The sequence below is a fragment of the Copadichromis virginalis genome, linkage group LG18, assembly GCF_057382275.1.
Source record: "Copadichromis virginalis isolate Kocher_CV1m ecotype Utaka linkage group LG18, C_Virginalis_male_GT1.1, whole genome shotgun sequence".
NCBI classification, from domain to species: Eukaryota; Metazoa; Chordata; class Actinopteri; order Cichliformes; family Cichlidae; genus Copadichromis; species Copadichromis virginalis.
In genome coordinates this window covers 21121812-21131779 of record NC_140635.1, presented here as the reverse complement: position 1 = coordinate 21131779, position 9968 = coordinate 21121812, and positions in this window count along the sequence as shown.

Sequence of the window (9968 nt, the reverse complement as noted above, 5' to 3'; positions counted from 1 at the left end):
TTCTAATTGTTTAGCCAGCTATATCAAGCTTTTACACCTCTATAATTGGGTTAGGATTGCGACTTGTTGAAAGGTTGATGCACTTCAAGGTTATCGCCCATTTTAGAAGGACACATCCTTGCACTTTTCTCTGCGCAACTCACATAGGCTAAAAAGACATCTGCCCATATTTTAAAAGGTTAGATCTTGATGGGAGAATAGTTACGCAAACGTATAACAGATTTAGGTTGCAAAGAGTATTCCAGTTTGGACTGTATACTTGCAAAGAAGATAGATGGGATAATCCTGTGAGTGATGACTTTACTTAGAAGACATCCTTACATTTTCTATCCACACAATACAGCTGTAAATTTGAATCATGTGCCAGTGCAAAGTCATTATAACCCATGACAAACACATCTTCAGATGCAATACAGTTAAATAGAGCAGAAATCTCATTAAAGACAGCTTGAGCTTATAAGTGTCCAACAGTTGTTTTCTTCTGGTATGTTAAAAGTGCTAGTTTTTACCTCCATGAAATTAGATTGGATTAAAGATCATAGTTTTGTTTAAATTTAGATTTAATATTTTCTCTCCCTTAACCTAGGTGATCAACAATAGTTTGGACCATTTCAAAATGTTTCGTTCCACAGAAATCAAGTAAGAAACAGGCTATAACAGGCTTGATTTGTGAGTTTTCTTCTGGAAATCCTGGGTGTCCTGCTAATTACCATCTCAGTCAAGTGCAAGACATATTAAAACAGATGAATCAGGGCATGCTAAATGAGGCTAAGATCAGTTGTAATATTGTGTAACACTACTGTGGTATTTCATTATATATTTGCAGTCTATATACAGCTGAATGAATCTAGCACTGGCTTGTTAGTACCCTGCAAACATCAGTGACTTTTAAGTGAGACTATATGGGTGGCTACGTTTATTACTTCAGGCATTTCATGCGACAGTTTTACTTAAGTCATTCTGTCAAACAGCTAAATAAACCCTTTGAAATGGTATTGCTGTGACAAGCATTACTGAGTCACATTGCTGACATTTTGACTCTTCTCCTTCAAGCTGAAGTTATACTTATCACATAAATTTCAACTGTGGCCACAGTGGCTGGTGTACGAGAGTTACACAGTCTTCCTTGTGGTAGAATTAATTTCATTATTCGAGGTAACCTGTGCACACTGTAATGCAGTAAATGCCTCGGCTATTTTTGAGATGTGGACACTTCAGCCTCTCATTCGTGCTTTAGAAATGATTGACCTTGATCCTTTATACCTGTACTGTTTAATGTACCACAGACAGTCTGGCACTGAATATTTAATGATCAGTAAATGAGCAGTCGAGGTGTGAGTGCTGCTCCAAAGCCCTGTTTGTTCTGACTGTGGAAAGAGGCATCTAAATGAGCTCTGAAGACAACTGGAAAACTGGGCAAGCTTCCTCAATGATGCTGCACCACCGATTATGATTATGCATGTGCTATATGTCCTCTTTTCTGCAACATTGTTTCCACTCAAGCAGAAGAGGCTGTTCTTCTCATTGTTAGAGTCATTAAAATTCAGAATGTAATAAAGGTCAGCACCACATTTGATGTTTCCCAGTGATATTCATGGTAGTCCAGCAAAGCAATAAACCAGACACCCATTCATCTTCTATTTCCTACCACTTTAACACCATTGTCACCATTGACGTATACCAGTACTTTTCTCTTAAGTAGTGCATAATTTGAATGTGAAATTGCAACGACTTTGAATATCTCATCATTTACAGTGCATAATACCATCAAAATCTTCAGAGAATTTGGATAAATCACTGTGCATAAGGGACTAGAGTGAAAACAGTTTACTGTGTTATCCACAAATGCTGGTTAAAGCTCTCTGTGAACAAAACTCATTTAAAATGGACTGAGGCTCAATGAAAAACTGTTCTGTGGTCAAAAAAATTTACATTTCAAATTATTTTCTGAAAATATGAACACCGTGTCCCCCTGACTAAAGAGGAGAGGGTTCATCCAGCTTGTTTTCAGCTCTCAGTTTAAAAGCCTGCATCTGTGATGGGACAGAGGTGCACCAGTGACTAAGAAATTGGCAGCTTGCACATCTGGAATGGCACCATCAGTGCTGAAAGCTATATACAGGTTTATAGGAACATATGCTCCCACCCAGATAAGGTTGTTTTTTAGGGAATGCTTTGCATGTTTCACCAAGACAAGTTGAAACCGCATACTGCATCCATTACAACAGCATGGCTTCATAATAGAAGATTCGAGATGCGCATTGTCCTTCCTACAGTCCAGACATTTCACTAACTGAAAACATTTGGCACATGGTGAAATGAAATGTGTGACAAAGTATGTGACTGTTATGCAGCTATACAGCAGGGCAAACATGACCATGTCCCCACTTGTTAGCAAAATTTTACCAAAATTCAAAATCACCTAGTATATTTGCATGAAATGGTACATTTTTTCATGTTTTTTGATCTTCTACTGTCAATAAAAATGAAGATTAGTGAGGGATTCAGTTCTTATTTACGGTTTTACGCTTTTATAGAATTAGGGTTGTAAAGTGGAGCCTACTTGATGAGAATTACCTGAACTCATAAATCACAAACAGGTAAATACTGCATAGGGAACACAAAGAGAAAAGAGATAAAGAGAATCGATGCAGCGTTCTGAGAAGGAAGGCCTGATTGAGGAAACTTATCAAACAGGATAGAGGAGTAGACAGGGAATAGAGCTTAAGAAAGTGAGAAAGCAGAGCAAAAGAGGAAGCTAGAGTGCAAAGTGGATGAGCATAGGGATGAGAGAGAAAATTATTAAAATAACAGCGTTGAAGCATAACTGCAGTCAAAGCTTGGCTTGGTATCCTTTCTGTCCCCGGGCAATTGGGATTCAGCAGAACAGCTCTCCTCTGTAACAGGATCCACTGTCAGCACATTAACATGCTCATGCGGCAGAGCTCCTTCAGTAAAGTTTTTTTTTAAAGTAGTCAAGTAAGAGTATGCGAGAGAGCAAAAAAAAAAAAAAGATACGTGGGCAGCTGTGGGTGGGCAGCTGGGTGAGTGAATTTATAATGCGTGTAGGAGTATGTGTACAATGTGCATGAACTTTTATGTGTATTCTGCCTTTTATGAGCATGCCTGCCTGTGGTAATCCCTCTGGTCTTCATCCAGCATACTGAGAAGCCAAAAGCAGAGCATCCCAGAAACAGTGAGACGTGGAAAAGTAAAGTTAAAGTGACTTTAAATCTCTTTTTAATCATCTTGTTAAAGTGGACTGCCTAACAAGGTGCAGAAGTAGAGACCTGAAGAGTTGAATTCAGTCTTTTTAACCATCAGGGCTCCTTTCATTCAAATGTTCATATCAGACAATTGGATAAAACATACTGAGCTGGCTGGATCAAAGGAGCATCACTGAGCTTTAATTGAACACAGAGTAATTATTTTTAATGAGCAGAGCTGAACATCCCACTTCTGACTAGGAGTTTCCTGTCCCAGAGGCATAGGCACATATCAAAACAACAGGACAAAAGCAGGCACACACAGATGAAACAGCAATGCTTTCAGTTTGCAAAAGAAAAACAGTACAAAACTAGCCGAGTTCCTTATTTGATGCTTAGTTTTACAGCAATGTACAAAGTCCAAACAACAGTTGTGAGCAGAACCTAATTACACATCAAATGTAAATTGTGGAATTTTGAATAGTTTGAAATGTTGTGAAAACGTCTGAAGCTCCACCAATAAAACGATTTGTCTGCTATGATGCTGAAGATCATCTCGCTGTAACTGGTTGTCATTACATGTATGTCTACACGGTGGATCTCCGTTTTCTCATCGCCATGATGACAGTGCAACCTGTGTTAAAAATCTGTCAAGTAAGGCTTTAAAGTGAGTGGAAAATGGTTAAGAGTTAGGGTAAGTGTGAGGGTAAGTCTTCTACTTCAGATCGCATTACAGTAGAGGTCCTCACCAGTGTTGGGGTCATTTTTCAAGAAAATGAATGTATTACACATTACTTATTACTTTTTTTTTTTAAGTAGTGCATTAATTAATTTGTTACACTACTTGATACACTACTTGCTACATTATTTTCACCTTACTCTATGAAATACTTATACAATCTTTCTTTTACTTTTTACTTATGAACACAAAAGCGAAGGTAAAATAAAAAAGAAAAGACACTTTCAAATCAAATCAAATCACTTTTATTGTCACATCACATGTGCAGGCACACTGGCACAGCACATGCGAGTGAAATTCTTGTGTGCGAGCCCCACAAGCAACAGAGATGTGCAAACACAACAACACAGACAAGTACAACAAGTACAAGTACCTCAGGCTGTGGGTGGCTGTGGGTGGACAATAAACTGGACTGGTCATGCAACACAGAGCACCTGTATAAAAAAGCCCAAAGCCGACTGTACTTCCTCAGGAGGCTGAGGTCTTTTAACATCTGCAGGAAGCTCCTGAGGATGTTTTACCAGTCGGTGGTTGCTGGAGTACTTTTCTATGCTGTGGTGTGCTGGGGGAGCAGCACAGCAAAGAGGGACTCATCCAGGCTGGAGAAACTGATCAGGAAGGCTAGCTCTGTGGTCGGCATGAAGCTGAACACTCTGGTGACAGTGGCAGAGAAAAGGACATTAAAGAAACTGATGGACATTATGAACAATGCTGGGCATCCTCTGCACACGGCCATAAACAATCAGAAGAGTCTGTTCAGTGACAGGTTGCTTCTCCCCAAGACAAGAACTAACAGACTTAAAAACTCCTTTGTCCCACACGCCATCAAACTGTTTAACTCCTCTCTGGAGGGGAGAGGGAGGGGAAACAGGAGGACAAAGGAGGGGGGAACAACTAAGCTGTAGTGCCTCTTCACCTCACTGTACAATACCTTGTGCAATACTTTTTGTAAATAGTCAACAGTGCAATAGACTCAATACTTGAAATGTGCAATTCACTTGTATTTTTATTTTTTATTCCTATTTATTCTATTTATCCCCTTTGTATATTTTATTTATATTTGTCTCTGTATTTATATATGTGTGTGTGTGTGTGTGTGTGTGTATATATATATATATATATATATATAACAATTCTGTAACTGTAACTTCGGTCGTTGCTGTGCTTTTTGGAAGTCGAATTTCCCAGAGGAACCCACCCGAGGGATTAATAAAGTTCTATCTTATCTTATCTTATCTTACACAAACGAGCAAAATACAAGAATGGCCAACCTGAAACTAATAAATATATGTACAATATATAATAGTGTATGCATTTCTGGATGTGTATACTAAATATTTTCCTACGTGTGTGTGTGTGTGTGTGTGTGTGTGTGTGTGTGTGTGTGTGTGTGTGTGTGTGTGTGTGTGTATACACATTTTTACAAATTAAATAGTAAAAAAAATAATAATAAAAAATAATAATAATAATAATAATAATAATAATAATAATAATAATAAAATATATAAAATATACAGAGTTGAATATGTGCAAAACAAGTGGCATTTATATACAGTGTGGAGTGCATAATGTTGAAATGTCTATACTTTTGTTGCTTATTGAGTCTGGCTGCTGGGGTGGGGTCAGCATGCACTCAGCTTTAACCTCACTCTGGGTTTTGGCTAGTTTTGTGTTAGCATGCTCTCTGTGCAGATGCTTGCAAAGAGTCTTAGTTATCTTAGCAGTATAAAGCTGTTGCTTCTGTCCTGGATGCAGTTTCTACTTTATCATCTCACTCTTGTCCTTCTGTGAAATAAAAATAAAAGTAATGTCAAGTTTGCCACTTATCAAAAAAGCAGTATCACTGTTCCGCAGGGTAATGCCTTACTTTGTAAGGCTTTAATGCCTGTAACACTTTGTAATGCACTGACAGTTAGACCATAGTGTACAAATTTATGATTCACGACCACACGAATGTCAAAAAACATAATGACCAAGCTTCTGCTGCATTTGACCAAATAGAGTATATTTTTACAAACTAGAGAACCAGCTCTTGTCATCAGCTCTTGACAGCGCCATGTGTATGATTTTTTGTTTGTTTGTTTATTCTCAAATCTTTGTTAATTTTCTAAAAAACATTCTAGGCATCTTATTTGTCCTTTTTTTAAAAAATCCAGATATATGCAAGACTTTGAGTTTTTTTAGTTTTCTTTGAGTTTTTATTTTGTTATTGAAATGTGTTCATAATCTATAGATACCTTTAGGCACACCCTAGTCCTCATACATTATCCAGGTATCGTGTGTTCGTGCTTTTGTTTAGTTTTGGGGTTTTTTTTTCTTGTTTTGAGTTTGCTTTTGTTATTCATTTATCCTTTTAGTGTGTAGCAGCCATCCAATCTAGATAAATAGCCAAAACAAGCCGGAGTGCTGTTTTATCCTGCCCCGAAGCAACCATCTTGGATGCTTTCCAGAAGAAAGAGTGAGAGCTAATGTCATCCCTTATTGCTACCCAAGTAAAAATAGATTTTTAGCATGAATCGGTAGCCCAGTTCTAATAACGTCTTATCAGCTGTCACCATTTCACAAAACTCCAGCCTGCTTGGTTGTCCTTTGGCTTTAGTTCTAGCAAACATGAGCGTGCTAATCTGACAAACACAATATATCAGCTAACTAGCATATTAGCATTGATTAGCATTCAAATTCAAATCTCAGTGAAAACAGTGAAAAAAAACAACAAAAAAAAACAGTGAAAACAGAACAAAAATCTACCATAAAGAAAGAAAGCATGAGACAAGGCTAATCAAAAGGTATTGGCTTAAGCATTTGCTTATTATGCCAACCCTTTTCACAAAATATCTTTTTGTATGCAGCTCCTGTACACAGGGCTTGAAGAAAATAATAAAACAAAGCAAAAACCAAACAAACAAACAAACAAACAAAAAATAAAAAACAAAGAAAAAAAAACTTTCCACCTCAATGAATCTAGTAAGAAAAGCTCCCAAGTGAAACTTAACCTCACAGTTTTCTTTTACCCCTTTGGGCAGACACTAAAATATTGTGGCTAAAATGCTCCATGGCTATGTAATGTGCCTTTGAAAGCAAGGTTATATTGATTTAGGCATATTTCATGTGAGAAAATCACAATGTGAGGCTTAACCTCCAAAATAATATTTGGGGGTCGCTAGATTTATTTTAAAAAAGGGTCAAAACTGATATTAATACAATACTGAGTCACTTGTAAGTTTTGTTTTGAAGCTGCAAAGTTCCTAGTCTGTTCTGTAGGATATGTGTGAAGGTGGCCTCGCCCACACAAGAAAGGAGATAGGGTGGGAGAACACATGGCAGAGGTCAGTTTTAACAGAGATGGGTAGAATGGCCTTCGAGCTGTTTACAGCTCTTGGCTGTCCTATGTGTATCCAAACAGATGACTCTGTTTAGACTGCTAACACCCACAGATGTCTAAGTAGCTGACCTTGACTTGTTTCTACTCTTTGTGAACATTGATTACAAAGGTACAGTATGTACTGCTATGAGGATGTCGTATCTCTTGCCATGAAATGTGTGACTATTGACGTTTCTCTCTATTATTGTAGGGTCTTTACGTTACAATATAAAGCTTATTTTTGGGGGAGGGGATAGCCAGGTCATTAGCAATAAAATTATATTTTGTTCCAAAACACTTTTGACAACAAATTTGTTTCTCACACTATATGATTGTGAGAATGTCAGCCATTTATTCTGACTACGCCCTCCACCAGCTGGCTTTTTCTGTTGTTTTTGTTGTCAAACTTCAAACTTTGAAGATCCCCAGACTTTTTCTCTAGTGCCCCCATGAGGTATGGTCTTAACATGTAATTCTGTTTAGAGATCTACTCCCCATTTAGTCAAAATTATAACTTTAAAGTTGCATTTTTGGTACATTAATTGGTTGGTACTATTTAACACATACTAGCAGGAAAAAGGCAGCACGGTGGCACAGTGGTTAGCACTGGACCTGAGTTTGATTCCACCAGCAGTGTCTTTCTGTGTGGAATTTGCATGTTCTCCCTGTGTTTGCGTGGGTTCTCCCCAGGTACTCCGGCTTCCTCCCACAGTCCAAAGACATGCACTTTGTGGGGATAGGTTAATTGAAAACATTTAAAATCGAAATTGCCTATATGTGAATGTGAGTGCGAATGGTTGTCTGTCCCTGTGTGTTAGACTGGTGACCTGTCCAGGGTGTGCCCCGCCTCTTGCCCTATGACAGCTGGGATAGCTGCGATCCTGAAAAGGATAAGCGGAAGCAAATGGATGGATAGCAGGAAAAAGCCCTAAGCATCAGTACGTTGCCATTAGGAACCTAATATTTGCATCAGCATTAACTTTATGTACTTCTGTACCTAAGCACAGCCTCACAGAGACTTTTTAAATTACTGCATTGGCTTTCTTTGAAATTAAGAAAACTCTGAAGTAAAGCTGCAACAGTGGTGCATTAAAAAATTACAACTAGAAGTCTATGAGATTTCATATTTGCAAAAGTGGATTTCTTAAATGCAAAAAACAGAATAATGCAGCATGTCTTTCCCTCAACTCCCTTCTCTCTTTTTGTTGCTTCTCATCTTTTTCCATGTCATTTTTGGTACATATTGTCCCTGAGGTTGCATGCCTGCACTCTTCTCAGCTGTGTACTGTAAGTGAAGGAAAAACCAAAATAGAAGAGAACAAAATACCCCCCCATACCCTGTAGTCTTGTGCTGCAGCCATCATGCAGGAGAGAATACAAGCCACGTCCTGAAAGTCAGGGGAGCCTTCATCCTCCTCCTCCTCATTCTCCTTGCAGACATGGAAGGTCTGTTTCCATGACAACGTGAGAATTAAGGGCGAAAGAGCGCCATCCCAAAATGACATATCGGATTTAGAGGCTAGGTAGAGCATAAATCACTTCTGTGAACGATAGAGGAAACTGATTTGAATTGAATGTGAATCCCATTAAATAAAAAATGACACATTGATCGATTCAGTTTTGTCTGCTTATTATCCTAATTATGTTCCCGTTACAAAGAGTGACATAAGTTTAAAAAAAAGATAATTCAGTCATGATCAACAACACATTCAATGAATCAGTCACTGTATAGCTGAGAGTTTTTGATAACATAGTCTTTATTCTTAAACAATCACTAACTTCATTCTGTTTTTTATATAATCAATGCATATTTTTTGTCATCTCAGAATTCATAATGCATATATGAGCATGTTCCAATGCAGTGAATCATCTGCAAACATAAAAATATTAAAATAATAGTTATTATCTCATACAATCAAAGCCTTTATTAACCCCTTTCACACATCAAGAAACCCACAAAAAAGTGCTTTGCTTTACTGCTTTCTCACATTAGCTTTTTTGACTCCATGTATTCATTCCTGTCTCAGATCCTTTCATTCATCTGTCAAGAGTTGACCTTCAGTACACTTAGCTTCATGCATTGCTTTAAGTCCACACATGTGTCATATGCACCAGTATAAACCTCTGTATAAAGATACTTGTATGCTGGTCTTGCCTGCTGACTTTCAGTGTCATGTCTAATATACTGTATGTATCACTGTTATTCAGTAGGTACTGTGGAAGTTGAACTAATCTACTGTTAGCTCTTACAGGTAACTTGCATCAGCTGCGGACCCGGGTCCAAGATGGAAGACTTTCCTAGATCCATAATGATGCCTATGCCACTGTAGTTTGCTGCGTGCAGCTGAATGTGTGCTATTTACTGTACATATCACCAAATTAGCAACCGGTTTCTAACCAGATGTAGGAGAGATGTATGAGCTCTCGCTAAAATACTGATCAAACTATTGCATAAAACATTTTGGACATATGCTCCCAAAAATCTAAAGACATTCCTCTTGGATCCCGCCTCAAACTTAAACCAAACTTACATCAACTTCTACAGTCATGCGATGGTCATGCTTGATCTTAACCGTTTCCCCTTTTCAGCTTTCCTAACTTGGCTAGGCTTAGCTGTACGTCATCTTTAATAATAGTAAAAAAGAAATAACACTATTAACCC